This window comes from Palaemon carinicauda, chromosome 31 (assembly GCF_036898095.1).
Source record: "Palaemon carinicauda isolate YSFRI2023 chromosome 31, ASM3689809v2, whole genome shotgun sequence".
Taxonomy (NCBI): Eukaryota; Metazoa; Arthropoda; class Malacostraca; order Decapoda; family Palaemonidae; genus Palaemon; species Palaemon carinicauda.
In genome coordinates, this window is record NC_090755.1 from 56049767 (window position 1) to 56062266 (window position 12500).

The 12500-nt window shown below is 33.0% G+C and overlaps 1 long non-coding RNA gene and 1 pseudogene across 1 annotated transcript in view; one reads left to right on the forward strand and one right to left on the reverse strand.

Annotated features, from left to right (window-relative positions):
- LOC137624982 (carbohydrate sulfotransferase 11-like) overlaps positions 1-10521 on the reverse strand; it is a 23138-nt pseudogene extending 12617 nt beyond the window's left edge.
- LOC137624983 (uncharacterized) overlaps positions 3595-12500 on the forward strand; it is a 100105-nt gene continuing 91199 nt past the window's right edge. Inside the window, exon 1 of the long non-coding RNA XR_011040791.1 lies at positions 3595-3689. This is a non-coding gene — a long non-coding RNA (uncharacterized lncRNA). The remainder of the gene's footprint in view (positions 3690-12500) is intronic.

Genomic DNA, 12500 nt, shown 5'->3' on the forward strand with positions numbered 1-12500 from the left:
CGTCATTAGGCGTGTGAGGAGATGATGATAATGATGATGTTGATGATCATGGTGGATACATATTTGGATGTGTAGATGAGACCATACAAACATACATTTATTTCATAAACAAATAATTTCAGTACAGCCATGAAAGAGATAAAAAATATAGACTACGAGTTGTTTTTTCTTGATTTAAGCCATTAACGAGAGAGAGAGAGAGAGAGAGAGAGAGAGAGAGAGAGAGAGAGAGAGAGAGAGAGAGAGAGAGAGAGAGAGAGAGAGAGAGAGAGCGTCCTTACCAGCGATGTGGTGTGGGGTTTTACAAACACCGCTGGAAGTTTTCTGTTAACCACTGCAGCAGTCAAGAGAGAAACCACTGTTACCAACATAATTTTCCAAACTCCCTTCCTCAATCTGAAAAAAAAAATAAAAAATTAAAATATATGAAATAATTATCCAAGATTCTATTCTTCTTATAATTACCAGAACACTAACAAATGTAATCTAACTACGAATTAATAAAGTATAGATTACGTCTCGTCTCATTTATTTACCGAGTGAAATCAATAATCATTTTGGGGTGGTTTCTTATCTTCCTGACATTGCATTCATAGATTCCCACAACCTTCCTTACTAGCACGGTTATAAAGCTAAGAATTGCAACCCACAACCTTCCTTGCTAGCACGGTTATAAAGCTAAGAATTGCAACCCACAACCTTCCTTGCTAGCACGGTTATAAAGCTAAGAATTGCAACCCACAAACGGTGGAGATGTGATAAATGTAGTTGTTTATTTGTTATTTTGTTCATAAATCTATTGCATGCTGTTTTCTTATGATAAACGGTCTATCGTAAGCTTGTGGCCTTTAACCTTTGTTGCTTATGAATGTTTATAGATTTCAACAACAACAATATCAACAACTACAATAATATCCCCTATAAAGTAAAGAACATGTGTCTGGATATATATATATATATATATATATATATATATATATATATATATATATATATATATATATATATATATATATATATGTGTGTGTGTGTGTGTGTATATATATACATCTATATAAATATATATATATATATATATATATATATATATATATATATATATATATATATATATATATATATATATACTGTATAATTTTTCGGTCTCCCCACCTCTCAGGTAGGGAAGAGAGGGAGTAGCCACACCCTGGTGAGAGGGGGTGTGTGAGTGTATATTTTCATCTAAATATATAGCAATCATTCATGACGGGTCGCGTACATTAATAATAATAATAATAATAATAATAATAATAATAATAATAATAATAATAATAGGATTTAGAATCCCCAGTTGAAAGGTGTCCCCTTACAGCTTGATCCTAAATCAATGCAGAAACCCAAATATTCACACAACCCATATTTCCAAACAATCAACAGAGGCCGTCCTTATAAAGTTACCTATATACAGGAAGTTTAAACAAGCAACAGACTATATAACTCTTGTAGTCTCTGTCTGTAATTCTCACTGGTCTCTCTTTCATTTGCTAGCCCTCTTTGTCTGTCTGTTTGTTTGACTATTTGTAAGTCTCAGTATCAGGTAACAAAGCTCGCTGATTATCCAATGACCCTTTTGCAGCTCTCTCTCTCTCTCTCTCCTCTCTCTCTCTCTCTCTCTCTCTCTCTCTCTCTCTTCTAGTATTAGGTAACGTAGGGTGGTGATCATGTATCAAATCTCTCTCTCTCTCTCTCTCTCTCTCTCTCTCTCTCTCTCTCTCTCTTGAACGATAACGCGTTTTTACATTAACAGCCGCAGTTAACCACAGGAGGTTGTTTTGACTATAAATAAATGTAAATGTATTTAAATGGAAATGGTTATAATAAAGTGTGATATATATATTTTGCACTATAAAAACAATATCAATGGAAGGGGGAGCATGGATATGGTTTGAATTAAAGGTACTAAGCCTCATGTGGGTGAGTGAACATATCATTCATAACATTCGGTGAAGGAGTTAACTTTTACTAACAGACTAACACTTAAAATTTGTCAACTGTATTGATCAGATCTAATATTCTATCTTGTATCATATTTACAGGGGAGTACATTGGCTCTAAGAAGTGGGCCAGATCTCCTACTAAAATGGAAGAAGAAGAAGAAGAACAGCCGTAGTTTCTTACGAAAGCACGCAAACAGGAAGTCAACTGTTGGTAATGTATCGACTAAACCAAGTTCAGTCGACGAAAGTCGCGTTTTTATACAAGGCCAAGAGGGGTGAATATTATAATATCTCTTGTGGTGAAAAACTGAATGAATATTCATCGATAATTGCTAATGAAGTAAAAGAAAAATACATGCGAGTAGATCAACGTAATAAATGTGAAAAAAAGGATTGCGTAGAATTTGTGTAACACACAGTTGATGGGTATACAATAGACTTAATGTGATGAAACGTCACGTGAGAGAGGTGTGAGGGGGAGGAGTAGAGATTTTATTACACTGGGGGGAGTGGATTAAGGGAGTGGGGGATGAAGCGGAGGGGGCAGAGGATGATTTTTTACAATATAATAGCCACTAGGGGAAAGGGGTGAGGGAGTGGGAGCTAGTCGGAGAGATAAGTAGAATTACATAACTTTTATGATGTAGTCATTTGGATGATATAGGTAAATCAGTGATAAATTAGATGAAATCAAAGGAAATTCTTGCATCTTACACCATTTCTAAATTACATTTTTTATAGATATATCGAAGATATTTTCAGTCTAGTTCGTTTACTCAAAAGTAAGATACATTATTTTAGTATAACTTTCGTATAATAAGAAGTGAGTAATGCTATTAATGAACAAACAGACAGACGAACTTACAAATTGATCCTCAGACGTCACCTCGTTTTAGGAAGAAAAGAATTGTGAGAATGAAATATCCAAGTTCCACTTACTTTCCAGAATATGGAAAAAGAGAGAGAGAGAGAGAGAGAGAGAGAGAGAGAGAGAGAGAGAGAGAGAGAGAGAGAGAGAGAGAGAGATATGGGCAGTCTTGTCAAAATAGTATAAAGTGTTAAGAACAACAGTAAGCGAAGATATTGATGTGGAGTAGGAATCAACGAAGAAGTATAAAGTATTAGCAAATAGGAATAAAATTAAGAAAAGATGCTGAGGGAAATTAGGAAGTGACTTAATAATATGAGAAGAAAAAGAAGGGACGCGAATGACGGTGAGTGAGAAGAGAAACAGGCGCAATATGATCTCCCCTATGGAAGGAGATCCTATTCAAGGCAATTATAAAGGAAATGGAACACCAAACCAGTTATGAAAACAGATAAAGCTAATCATGCATCTAATAGTTTTTTTTTTTCTTTTACACAAACACGAGCCGCCTTCTCGGTGGAAAGTGAGGGAAGTTGACAGAGTCAGCCTATATGAATGAAAAGTTGGTCTATGGTTTTGACATTTTAGTAAGGTTTTTGGGGGCCATGGCATTTTGTCCCCCCCCCAAAAAAAAAAAACCGTTCGGAGAAAAGCTTTGGGTAATCAACAGAAGGAGAAGAAGAAGAAGTAATAACAGAGAAATTTACCGAGTCCGAGTCGGTCGTGGACAACACTCCAGTGTTGATGTATAAGTGTTCTAAGATCTAGTGTTTTCGTTGACTTCCTGGCACAGGTTGAGGGTCTAGGATTCTAGGAGTTCTGAGGAGGCCGGCTACAGTAATAAAGTAAGTTTTAATGCAACTTGAGTTAATATGTTAGTAGACAGGTAACAACCTTACTCTAAGACTGCCTAGGTTGAGGAGACTCAAATTGACTGACAAGGATAACGACCTTTTGACGACGGCCCCAGGACCCAGGTCTAGTCGAGAAATGGATTATGACTGGACTGCTATAGAGTGAAAATTTTCTAGAATGAAAAGGGAACAAGAGAAAAATTGTAGTTCGTAAGGAGAAACTGAATATCATGTTGGAAGTAGAATAGGTTGAGTGGACAAAACATAAAAGCTGCCGACTATAAAGGATGTTCCTCTGCCAAAATTGACAGCGAAAGATCATAACCAAAGTAGCTCAGATAAATGTGTAGCAAGTCAGATGGGTCGAAATAGGAGAAATGATAGCTTATAAATTACAGTAGAATCAAGACGAATGTAAATAAAAAGTAAAATCAAGAGTAAAATGCGGCCAAAGAGTTCAGTAAAGAACTATTCAAGGACCAATTGAAGTGCGCAAATTTCTCGGGTAAGCCTGTCGTTAGTTACAGTTGTTAAGTAGCCATAGAAGCATAAAGAGTACAGATAGTATAAACATTGGAAAATGTTCCTTATGACGAAGCTTAAGCCAAATATAACCAGTGGGAGGGGGAAAATGTAAGGGATAATGAAAAGTTTGATCAGGGAAGTAATAAAACGGCAGAAACATGGGCGAAGGATGGCGTGTTAATTAGTTCAAAGCTTAGCACCTAACAAGCAAGTGACCAAACTTTTATGAGCAATTATACTTGAATTCTGAAAAGGGGATAAAATAAAAACTAATGAGAAAAAAAAAATCTGCCAAACTGAAGGGAAGGAAACTAAATACCAAGAAAGTTCCAAGGCTAAAGTACAAATGGACTCGAAAGATATAATAAGATTGTGCAGATTCATCTGAGTTGTACAAAAAAAATTCTTCTAACAGTCATTCAGTATTAACGGATGAAAATGTCAAAAATAGGGAAATGTTGAGTAACGTCTGGTATAACAGTTGACGATGGGGAACTGGAAAATCTTAGTAAGAAATTAAGCGTAAATGAAAACTTTTTAACAAGTAGAAATGGATAAGAATATCAAAACTGGGTATGTCAAACTTGTTTATAATTGTGGTGGCCGATGTACTAACGTCCCTGCCTGGCGAACGCCAGACTGGGGTTTGAATCCCTCTCAAACTCGTTAGTTTCTTTGGTCGCTGCAACCTCACCATTCTTGTGAGCTAAGGATGGGGGTTTTGGGGTAGCCTATAGGTCTATCTGTTGAGTCATCGGCAGACATTGTCTGGCCCTCCTTGGTGTTAGCTTGGGTGGAGAAGGAGCTTGGGCAATGATTATATGTATATATGGTCAGTCTCTAGGCCATTAACTTGCTTGATAGGCCAATGTCACTGACCCTTGCCTCTGCCATTCATAAACGGCCTTTAAACCTTTAATTAAATAGAAAACGATAGGGTTTCGTAACAATCGAAGTTAAAACTGTTGTTGTACATTAAATCACATGTTTGCTGTGTATGTGGAACGCTTATGAAAGATCAACAGGTAAGGTTCATAGACTATGGAGTCCAAAGGAAAGACAGAGTAGGTCATAGGTTTGGAGGTGATCCTTAGCTGACATGATGTTTGTTGTGTAGTAGAAAACGCCACAAAATACTCAAACGGTAACATGGAAGTTCAATGTATCAAGGGGAAACTCAAGAGAAGTAATTTAGATATAAGAAAAGCGTATAACACTCGTGACAGGCTGACTAAAGAATAATTTGCTTGGGGAGAAATTTTATAGTTGTAGAGGAATTTAATGCTCATCACTCCCTATGAGCCTGATATGGTCGAAGCCAAAATCAACGATAGTGGGGAAAATATATACTGTATATATATATATATATATATATATATATATATATATATATATATATATATATATATATATATAAATTATATATATATATATATATATATATATATATATATATATATATATATAAATGTATATATATATGTATATATATATATATATATATATATAAATGTATATATATATGTATATATATATATATATATATATATATATATATATGTATGTATATATATGTATGTATATATATGTATGTATATATATATATATGTATATATATATATATATATATGTATGTATATATATATATATGTATATATATATATATATATATGTATGTATATATATATATATATATATATATGTATGTATATATATATATATATATATGTATATATATATATATATATATATATATATATATATATATGTATGTATATATATATATGTATATATATATATATATATATATGTATGTATATATATATATATATATATATATATATATATATGTATGTATATATATATATGTATATATATATATATATATATATATATATATATATATATATATATATATATATATATATATATATATGTATGTATATATATATATATATATATATATATATATATATATATATATATATATATATATATATATATATATATATCGGCTATTGATTTATTCCGTGGAAAGCGGAGTTTCAATACGAATAATAGTACCAGGGTTATGATATACATCTTTATTGCTTAGCTTTCGGAAAATCTATTTCCATCATCAGAGCCTAAAATAGGATACATTGTATTAGTTAAAACATAGTATGATGAATATTTAAAACAGAAAATTTAAAATGAACATACAAAAACTTTATGAAATAAAATAAGAAATTAACATAAAATATAAAATCAATCTAAATACAAAATAAAAGATCAAAGCGCCAGCGCTATAAACTCACATGAAATAAAATTATACACAATTTAATTCGTACGTTGCCCGGCCCAGGTTTGGTTTTAGTTTGTGCTGGAATATTGCCTCCATTATTATTAAGTCGAGGTTACTCTGCGAAGTGGCCAGGATGGAAAAATTCTCCTTGGACATTGGCTGGTCCTCACTTTGGGAATGGTCTCTGATGGCTGAATGGGGTGGTTTTGCTATATGATTACCCGTTCTAGGTGAGCGACCGAAGTGCTCAGACAATCTTGCACGGTAATGTCTTTCACTTTTTCCAATATACGATGCATTACAGCGATCACACTTATATTTATATATGACACCCGAACAAAGATCATCTGAGACCCGGTCTTTAAATTTGAAAAATTTGCTCATAGCATTTGAGGGGGAAAACACGATCTTCAATGATACCTGAGGATAAAATTCACGCACAATTCTACTGCAATGATTTCGTATGTTAAAACTGTGGGACCCCAGATATGGAATAGAAAAGAAGATATTTTTCCGAGGAGCAATTAGTTTCCTTTCACAAGGTGGTAGCGTGAGTTTGCTTAGTGTTTTCCCTATATAAGTATCAGTAAAATTATACGGGAATCCATTGTTATAAAGTAGTTTTTTAATATACGTCAGTTCCTTATGAATGTTGAGGTAATTAGAGCAAAGGTTATACGCTTTATAAGTGAGAGTACAGATAAGATTTCTCTTATATTGTATAGGAATAAAAGAGGAGAATTTAGTGCATAAGCCTGTGAACGTTGGTTTCCTGTAGACAGATGTGTTAAACCCAGTACCAAATTTATGAATGTTGATGTCAAGGAAAGATATGTTACAATCCATTTCCACTTCACTAGTAAAATTTATATTTTGGTGTTTGGAATTCAAATAGTTTAAAAACTATTTGAAAACACTAAGCAAACTCACGCTACCACCTTGTGAAAGGAAACTAATTGCTCCTCGGAAAAATATCTTCTTTTCTATTCCATATCTGGGGTCCCACAGTTTTAAAATACGAAATCATTGCAGTAGAATTGTGCGTGAATTTTATCCTCAGGTATCATTGAAGATCGTGTTTTCCCCCTCAAATGCTATGAGCAAATTTTTCAAATTTAAAGACCGGGTCTCAGATGATCTTTGTTCGGGTGTCATATATAAATATAAGTGTGATCGCTGTAATGCATCGTATATTGGAAAAAGTGAAAGACATTACCGTGCAAGATTGTCTGAGCACTTCGGTCGCTCACCTAGAACGGGTAATCATATAGCAAAACCACCCCATTCAGCCATCAGAGACCATTCCCAAAGTGAGGACCAGCCAATGTCCAAGGAGAATTTTTCCATCCTGGCCACTTCGCAGAGTAACCTCGACTTAATAATAATGGAGGCAATATTCCAGCACAAACTAAAACCAAACCTGGGCCGGGCAACGTACGAATTAAATTGTGTATAATTTTATTTCATGTGAGTTTATAGCGCTGGCGCTTTGATCTTTTATTTTGTATTTAGATTGATTTTATAGTTTATGTTAATTTCTTATTTTATTTCATAAAGTTTTTGTATGTTCATTTTAAATTTTCTGTTTTAAATATTCATCATACTATGTTTTAACTAATACAATGTATCCTATTTTAGGCTCTGATGATGGAAATAGATTTTCCGAAAGCTAAGCAATAAAGATGTATATCATAACCCTGGTACTATTATTCGTATATATATATACATATAAATGTATATATATATATATATATAATATATATATATATATATATATATATATATATATATATATATATATATATATATATATATATATATATATGCGTGTGTGTGTTCGTGTGTTCATTTCCCTATTGGCAGGTGATTCCAGAGAAAAACAACTTAACAGTAACTGTCTCATTCACACTAATTGTTGAAGCCTGCATGGAAAACCTGTTACCTGCACAGTAAAAATACCACATCATTAGCTTCTTCAGACACTTGGAGAGTAGATTCACCAACAGTGCGTCAAACCCCTTACACAATTTGCGGCATCCATCCATATCTGTCTTCACTGGTACCCCCAATGAAATCTCCCCTTTTCCATTCAAACTTGGTGCGATTTTTTTTATTGAACAGGCTAACATAATTCCTTGTATGTATAAAAATCTATTTTAATGCTGTTGCTGTTATTGGAATATTTTATATTAATTGGTCATTATTTCTCTTGTAGTTTATTCATTTCTTTATTTCCTTTCCTCATTGGACTATTTTTCCCTGTTGTGACCAAAGATTCTTCCTCTATCAGTTAAGAGTTAGGTTTTGAATTGTTGGATATAATTTCAAACATAATATTCTCTATCCTGTATCTTCAATCTATTGTTAATATATAACAGCAAAGATGATTTGTGGTTAATATACCTCATATAGATTCATAAGTGAATGACATGTTAAGATCCGTCCCTTTTGGAAATTTTACTGAATAATTGACCTCATGATACATTTTCTCACCATTTTTCCCCACATTTATAATTCTATAAAGAAGAGTTTTCTGGTTATGTAAGTCAGTTACAAAAGCACTTGCCATTCTTCTTCCCAGCTGGTTCTCATTTTTATATGGGGTCGCCGTTGCGGATGAGCCGTTTCCATCTTTTTCTATTCTGCGCTTCTGCCTCACCAATCCCCTTCTGTAAGTCTCCTCTCACACAGTCCCTCCATCTCTTTCTTGGTCTCCCTCTTCTTCTTCTTCCCTGAACCTCCATCTCCATAGTATGTATCCCAACGTGGTCCTCATCTCTCCTCATCAGGTGTCCATAACATCTCAGCCTCCCTTCCTGCACTTTGATATTTCCACCACCTTTGTCGACCCCCTTATGTAGTCATTTTTTATCCGATCCTCTCTTGTCACCCCAGACATCCACCTAAGCATTCTCATTTCTGCCACATCCATCTTCTTCTCCTCTGTCTTCCTCATGCTTGCTGTTTCTGTTCCATACAGCATTGCTGTTCTTACCACTGTCTTACAAAAGCACTTGTCATTCTACATCTCATTTTATACATGGTGACTTCATCGAATTAAACTAATCCATAAACAAGGATATGAATCCCCCAGTAACCTTCCAGTTACTACTTATTATCAGCTTCCTCTCTAAGATATTTAACAAATTCAACACATGTGTTTAACATCACCTGCACAGCACATTTTCCGACAGAAGTTCAATTTTTTAAGGATAACGTGAATTTCACTTATATAATCGAGACCATATTTTATCATTATTCAATCATGAGAAATCAGTTTTCCATTTTCAAAATAGAACTCTTTAGTTACAAAGTTATTCCTTATAAGTTTTACTATATGTGGGACATTTGAAAATAAGATTATTTTCATATCATGACATGTATCTTTTTTTATTGAAACGCACTTAGAGTTGATTAGGATTTTTTTCGAAATATGCTGTGACCATGACTTTGCCATCTAAAGGCATGGTGATGTTGCTATATCCCTACGACTATATATATATGATGTGTATATATATATATATATATATATATATATATATATATATATATATATATACATATATATATGTATATATATATATATATAAATATATATATATATATATATATATGTATATATATATATATATATATATATATATATATATATATATATATATATATATATACATATATCCTTTTCTGAGTGGGGATACCTTAGCTGTACTAGTCAGAGCCACCCGTCCTAAGTTGTTTTCTGTGAGCGATCAGACAAAAGTCTCCTACCATCACCAATCCTTATTGGCCAGCGAGGCGATGAAAACTGACCAAATCCCAAATATGAATAAGAACATGTCTGAGGCCCTTGTCCTGCAGTGGACTACAAATGGCTGCATTTGTTGTTATTGTGGTATATATGTATGTGCGTATATAATGTATGTTTGTGTATGATAGATTACCTGATAGTGCCAGCCATTACGGATAAACCTGTCTTTACTAATCACAGGTAAAAATCGACTACTGAAATTTCAGACAAACGAGAGTTCTCTGGGCACAAATATTCTCGGCTCACATAGTCAATAATGATAAAAAAAAACTTTTAAAAGGTGATATTTCTGAAAAATACTACAAGAAATTGAGCTCTATTGACATTTCCTATAGTGCTGGAGTCAACAAAAACTGAGAAAGTCAGCATATTGAACACTTGACAGTTCGAAAGTGGACATGAGTGGACTGATGATGATGAAGAACTTAGAAAGAAAAGAAAATTTAGAAAATTATTATGTTATTATTGTCCTTATTCACTAACCAAGCTACATTCAAAATGTTATTTTAAATAGCATTAGTAGATGGGTAGAAAGTCTGTCTTGAGAGAACCGGAAAATATAGAGGAAATTCCACGAAGCAAGATAAGAGAGAGAGAGAGAGAGAGAGAGAGAGAGAGAGAGAGAGAGAGAGAGAGAGAGAGAGAGAGAGAGAGAGAGAGAGAGAGAGAATAAACCATTAATATTTAAAAAGAAAACATTAATTTTGATGTTGTTACTGTTCTTAAAATATTTTATTTTTCCTTGTTTCCTTTCCTCACCGTGCTATTTTCCTTGTTGGGGCCCCTGGGCTTATAGCATCCTGCTTTTCCAATTAGGGTTGTAGTTTCGCAAGCAATAATAATAATAATAATAATAATAATAATAATAATAATACATATTATTAGTAATTTACAGATGTTATCCACTTATTAGCATATTCCATAAATCATGATACTGAATTTTGACTTGCTTTAGAAAATACGGTAGATTTCTTTATTCATTTAATTTCGTTTTGTAAACTAGCTTATCTAAATATGTCTTTTGAAAATCAAATTGGCCACAGATATGTTCTTGGAAAAAAAAGTAACTCCAGCGTTCTAATCTTTTTCGTATTAATCTAGAATTAGCAATAGTGACTTAATTTGTCGTAATTTTAAGGCGGTGGGAGACGGTTGAGATACTGACAAGGAAAAGGTAGAAGCAAAAATATCCCCTTATTTCAGTTTGGCCTCAAAATGAGGAAGTAACGAATGGGAATTGAATTTCCGTCAGAGAAAAACAGATCCGCCATAATGTTAAAAGGATATAAATTTGACTATATCTCTCCTACACATTTATAAACAGATCCGCCATAATGTTAAAAAGATCTAAATTTGACTATATCTCTCCTACACATTTATAAACATATCCGCCATAATGTTAAAAGGATCTAAATTTAACTATATCTCTCCTACACATTTATAAACAGATCCGCCATAATGTTAAAAGGATCTAAATTTGACTATATCTCTCCTACACATTTATAAACAGATCCGCCATAATGTTAAAAGGATCTAAATTTGACTATACTATGATACACATTTATTAACAGATCTGCCATAATGTTAAAAGGATCTAAATTTGACTTTATCTCCCCTACACATTTATAAACAGATCCGCCATAATGTTAAAAGGATCTAAATTTGACTTTATCTCCCCTACACATTTATAAACAGATCCGCCATAATGTTAAAAGGATCTAAATTTGACTTTATCTCTCCTACACATTTATAAACAGATCCGCCATAATGTTAAAAGGATCTAAATTTGACTTTATCTCCCCTACACATTTATAAACAGATCCGCCATAATGTTAAAAGGATCTAAATTTGACTATACTATGATACACATTTATTAACAGATCTGCCATAATGTTAAAAGGATCTAAATTTGACTATACTATGATACACATTTATTAACAGATCTGCCATAATGTTAAAAGGATCTAAATTTGACTATATCTCTCCTACACATTTATAAACAGATCCGCCATAATGTTAAAAGGATCTAAATTTGACTATATCTCTCCTACACATTATAAACAGATCCGCCATAATGTTAAAAGGATCTAAATTTGTCTATATTTCTCCTACACATTTATAAACAGATCCGCCATAATGTTAAAAGGATCTAAATTTGACTATATCTCTAATACACATTTATAAA